Source organism: Salvia hispanica, chromosome 2 (assembly GCF_029641045.1).
Source record: "Salvia hispanica isolate PSC_SH4W2 chromosome 2, Shi_PSC_v1, whole genome shotgun sequence".
Classification (NCBI taxonomy): domain Eukaryota; kingdom Viridiplantae; phylum Streptophyta; class Magnoliopsida; order Lamiales; family Lamiaceae; genus Salvia; species Salvia hispanica.
This window is the reverse complement of record NC_142693.1, coordinates 57698767-57704766: the sequence shown is the minus strand read 5'-3', so window position 1 is coordinate 57704766 and position 6000 is coordinate 57698767. Positions and strand designations below refer to the sequence as shown.

Genomic DNA, 6000 nt, shown 5'->3' with positions numbered 1-6000 from the left:
GATCATTTCAGGTAAAATCTTCAACTCGAAATCTCCAAGTCAAGTATCTTAAGTTCTTCGAAGCCTTTCCAATAAGATGGACTAGCTTTGACATAGCCACCTCCATGGAAGAAGAGAGAAATAAGATAATTACTCGATTCGTTGAGTGGAAGAAATTGTCTCTGCTACAAATGATGACACGATGACGAGGAGTACTACAGTATATTTCTTATTTTGTTTTGGGACAAATTTATCTATGTGGCTGTGTTTCTTAGTATGAATTTATGGTATTCCGGTTTTTTACCCAGCAAATTCAACAAAAATGCTCGTTAATCGACGTTTTTTAGTGTTTTACATAAAAATATATCCCATGTTGTAAAAGCTCAACTTTATAAACAATCTTAATTATCGTGACGTGATTAATGAATAATCATGAATTATTTATCAATTTACCTTGACGAATTTATATATGATATACAGTTCATTGGATAAAGGCAATTCATGACAAATTAATTCCCAAAGCAGGCAGGTAAAACTAGCAAGCATGGAGGAGGGAGAATCCAATTGGATAACATCATATATAATCATGAAAATGCAATTCAAGCTAAACACCATTTGCAGCTACTATAAAATTACGTGATACTACTATACAACAAGATTAGAGCTAACTATTATGGATTGATATTCGCAAACCTTATATAAGAGGTTGAGTAAGAATTCCTGATCTTGGTTGAAATGGTTTTGGTTGTCACCATCTTTAACTCCAGATCACATACTGAATGCACCTCTTTCGGGATGGTCTCCAGACATGGACAATTGCGGATTTCTAATTTCTCAAGACGAGTGAGTGCACATCTTCCAATTTGTAGATTCCTCAGATTCAACAAATTTTCGATGCACAAGACTTTATGATGTTCAAAACTGAATTCGCAAATACCCGTTTGTTGACCTGTGTAGGCATTATGCAATTGGGATGGGATCTAAGTGAGGTAGCTTCCCAAGTAGTGGCATGGGATCTTCATTAAGACAGCTATTAGCCAACGTCAAGTAAGTTAGCTTGGAAGGGAAACTATTTGGCAACCTATCAAGGTGTCCATCCAATTTGAGTGTTTCGAGATCTTTTACAATACCAAACCCATCCAAACAAGGCATGCTTCTAAAACGGTGGCCTCTTAAGATTAGGTGGCGAAATTTTTTTAAGCCGGGCAGTAACCAAAAGAGATTTCTTACACGTGTGTTTCCATCCAAATCATGTACACCCAATTTCTCCAGCGAAGTCAACATGTTCCACATTAAGAGCTCATTACATATTAGATAATTAAATGAGACCGAGGTTAAGGTCTTCAGCCCCCGTAGCGCATGTATCTTTAAAGGCTTATTGGAAATAACATCACACATGTAGACATGGCGAAGGCTACCCATTTCCCATATAATATCCGGTACTTGCACCATAAAGTTTTGAGTTATGTCAAGAACCTCAAGCTTTTTCAAGCGCCCCACCGATTTTGGGAGCTCTTTTATGTAATTATTTCTCAATCCCAAGTATCTTAGTTCCATCAATGTGCCGATCGCTTCAGGTAAATTCTTCAACCCAAAATCTTCCAAGTCAAGTATCTCAAGTTTTTCAAAGCCTTTCCAATAAGATGGACTAGCATTGAAATAACCACCTCCATGGAAGAAGAGAGAAATAAGATATTTGTCTTGTTTCGTTGGGTAGCTGAAATTGTCTCTGCTACAAATGATCACACTATGGCTTGGATTTCTGTTTAATTGAGTACTTCCAAGGATCTCAAAATCTATTCCCTCCTCTGCTTTTTTAATGGATAATCGGTGTAGCACTGGATTCATGCGATACCATGTGCTCTTGTCGTTGACTTTATCAATAACAGATTCATCAAGTAAACCATATATGTATGAATCACTATCATACAATCCTCCTGCCGCTTCCCAAATCTGCGACAACTTATTTTCCCTCAAAGTTGTATTTTCCTTAAACAAGGCCAGAAACATGAAACACGGCAGCAATCTGGGATCCAATTTCTGATAATATGGTTCCAATAACTCCAATGTTGAACCTAAATCAACGGATGCAAGAAGTTGTTCCTATTCAGTACTCCAAATAGAGGCTTTCTTTTGAGCAAGCTGATTTGCCACCTCTTTAATAGCTAACGGCAGACCACCACATTTTCTCAACATTAGTTTTCCTTGGTACTCTAACTTCTTTGGGAATTTCTGCTCACTCCTCAATTTATTCCTACTGTTTATTGTTTTATAAAACAATTGCCAGCTCATATTAGAATCCAAAGGCTCCAGCTCCATCTTATGAACACCAAATTTGAGTTTTAGAGAGTCATGCATCATGTGACTAGTGAACACCAATTTACTTTCGCCACATCCTTACATGAGAACAAACACAAATGAATAATCAAAAGAATTTTTAACTAGTAGAACTTCATTACTTGATGTAAAATTTTTAAAGATATAAAAAATTCGTTGAACACTAAGTAATGACTAATTTATAAAAAAAAAAAAAAAAAAAACAAATAGTTTTTAAACCTGTTTAGAGACTTTAGAATTTATAAACAAAATTTCATATTTAGAAAATTTTCCAAATAAATCATTTAACAATAAAATTTATTAATTTGTTTGTCAATTTGCTTCATTTAGAACTAGCGTAATATTCATTTATTTATGCTGAAATCTAAGTTACCGTACCAAGATTAATATCATGAATAGGACATATGATCATCATAAGCATTAACTAGTATATACATACCTTGTGAGTAAATAGCCCACAAAAGAGATTCTAAAAATATTTGTTTGGGCAGGTCGTCAAGAACTATCAAATATGGCAATCCTTGTAGGTGCTGGGGAAGCATATCTAGAAGGCTTTGGTTGTCCATTTCCTCCAATGATGAAGATGTATAAAGACTTGCACCATCTACTCCATGAAGATGCAGAAGTAATTTGATAAATATCTCTTTAAGAGTTAAGACATTAGAAACACATATCCAAGCACGATACTTGAATCGCGCAATGACATCTGCATGGTTGTATATCTCTCTAGCCAGAGTCATCTTTCCAATCCCAGACATGCCTTTGATAACAACCATTGAAGGAAATTGGCTAGTATGAAGAATCAATGTGCGGAGCACCATTTCTATAACTTTTTCCAGACCTACCACCACATGATCTTCATCATCATTTTCTGAGTTGGACTCTGTCTCTGGCCCATCAACTCCCAGTTTTAGCAACCGCATTTTGATCTCTACAACCCAACTTTGGATGTATTCTATCTTATCACTTCTTCCCGTGTTGTTGAAGTCGAGGGCATATTGAGCCATGTAGACCAAATCAGATACCAAAAACCGAAGTCTTCTTCCCTCTCCATATTTCTTATCCCTCACTATATCCACAATCTCTCTCATGTCTTCAATTACTGTTTCCATTTCTTCACTCTCATCTTGTCCGTCATCTTGATATTTTTCCAGATTTTGTATCAGCGATAAAATGACTGCCTCTGCCATGTTTCTGCTTGCTTAATTGAAAAACTGGACTCCTAGCGAAAAAATAACAATGACCAATGTATAAGTTTGATAAATTATTATTACAAAAAAAAATTATTATATTTTGAAATTTAAATTGAAAATCATAATCACGTGAATTTAAAAACCGTTCACTAAATCTAAGAAAACGAAAGGTAACTGCCTTTTCTTGCCGGCGTGTGTGATTCTTTCAAACTGAAAGCGAAGTTCAACAAGACTATAAACCCGCCATACGTAAAGGCTACGTGGCTAAAATTCCGTGCTCAAAACAAAATGTGAGGTCCATTACCTTTTCTTTTTTCTATTTCATTCTTTTTCTTAGTTTAATACTCTTATAATTTTATTCATTACACACTACTATCTAATTCATGTACCAAAATAGAAATGATTCACTTATACTAAGACCGGAGAATGAAATTATCTAAACAAGAAAAACCCAACTCAATTAAAAAATGATCCCCTTCTAAACAATATGTTATCTTATGCTTTGTGTAAGTTGTGACTCAAAATGTAACATAATTATTTCTACGAAAAAATGTTGTTATAATGAAAACTAAAATTGGTATAGACCTCAATCAAATAAAATATTTAAGATCTACCCTAAATAAAAAAAAAAAATTAAGAAATATAAAATGTTACTCCCTCCGTCCCATAAAAATATGAACACTTTTCATTTTGGTCCATAAAAATATCCCCTTCTATTTATTGTAATTTTTTCTCTGTAATGAAGTGGGACCCATTATCTACTAACAATGAGAAAAAATTCCCTACTCAAGGAATACCAGGGAGGGTGACAATCCTATTTGGCACGTCACACCAATAAATTTTTGACATATGGCAATATATATATTGCTCCAATTCCCTGTTACTATATAAAAGTAGATTATTTTTTATATGATTACTTGAAAATGTTTCACTGTTAGAAATGATTTTTTCTTGGATATTTATATTGCAAAGAATTCATTTTAGTTTTTAAAAAGATTTAAATATTTAAACTAAAATAAATCACATCATATCATATTTTAATATAAATCCCAAATTTGAGCATTAGAAATCATAATATCCGATCATACACGCAATATAAATCCCAAATCCGAGCATTAGAAATTATAATATTCGATCGTACACGCTTTATTGTATATAAAATAAATAAAAGAATAAATATTATATTATTATATTTAATCAAACATTAGATAGAAACTATAAACAATTAATCAATAGCAACTAATTTGTGTTAAAAATAAATGAAATACTAAATAAATTATAATGTTTAATCAAACATTAGATAGAAACTATAAACAATTAGACAATGTTTGGTAGCTATGTTATGTTTTGATTAGACATGATACAAACAATGATAGCTATCACAGTTTCGATTAGTTAATTTATCTTGATTGGTGTTTGGTAGCTAAGGATAATTGTGAGTTATCCTATTTAGATGTTTGGTGCAATAAGTTATAACTTAAGATAAAAATAAAGATTGTCAAAATCGTGGAGTGATCAATTGCTAACTCATCATTTAATTGCTAACTGCATTTAATTTAAGACCATAGGATTTTAGAAAACTTGTGGTCTACAATTTGCCACGTGTAATTTTCATTTTTATTAATTAAATCGAAAAAGATGAAAAAAGAAAACTACCAAATTAGGGTTTTGGATGAAAATGTCAATTTAGTATTTCGAAAATATCAACACAATGCTTTGAGAATGTCAACACAATGCTTTGAGAATGTTAACACATTGCTTATATTAACATTCTACATGGATTATATTGACATATTTTATATACTACGCTGACATTTGTGCTGTACAAAAAAAATAAAAAAATTTGATTTTTTTTTAAAATTTTGGCGTTGGAACATATGCAAGTGAGATCTCGTTAGAATCCTTATGAAATTATCTTTAATTTGATATATGTTGTGCGAAGAAATAATTTAAATCGAGAAAGTTATATGCGTTTTAAAGTTATGGGATATTTTTCAAAAGTTAGTTACAACTAATTTGTTGTAAATTGACCTTAATACCCTTGTTGACGTTTTTTTTATCATATTGACATTTCGGGATTGATGATCTAGACCCTTAATTTGAATATTTAATGACTATTATTTAGTTGTAGTTAACAATTAAGTGTTGAGTTAGCAATATAAAACTCCTATGTCAAAATCATCCTCGTTAATTTAACTTAATGATTAAACTATCCTCATGTTGCCTTAATTTGGATGGTTTTGGAATTTGTTGACAATGAAAAATACCAAGTATATCATTTCTTATTATATAAAATGCTAAAAATGGAATACATAATATGATCATACCTTAAATTTGTTAATTTTATATTTTATTATATAATTTTATTTATATGAAAAATATACAAGCATACCATTTCTTATTATATAAAAATGATAAATAAGAAATTAAATAAATATGATCATAACAATATTTGTTACTTTTATTTTTATTACATATTTTATGTATATTA

The 6000-nt window shown here is 31.6% G+C and overlaps 1 pseudogene; it reads right to left on the bottom strand.

The window, feature by feature from the left end:
• Nucleotides 1–627: 627 nt before the first annotated feature.
• LOC125198260 (putative disease resistance RPP13-like protein 3) lies at nt 628–3512 on the bottom strand (annotated as a pseudogene).
• Nucleotides 3513–6000: the final 2488 nt, after the last annotated feature.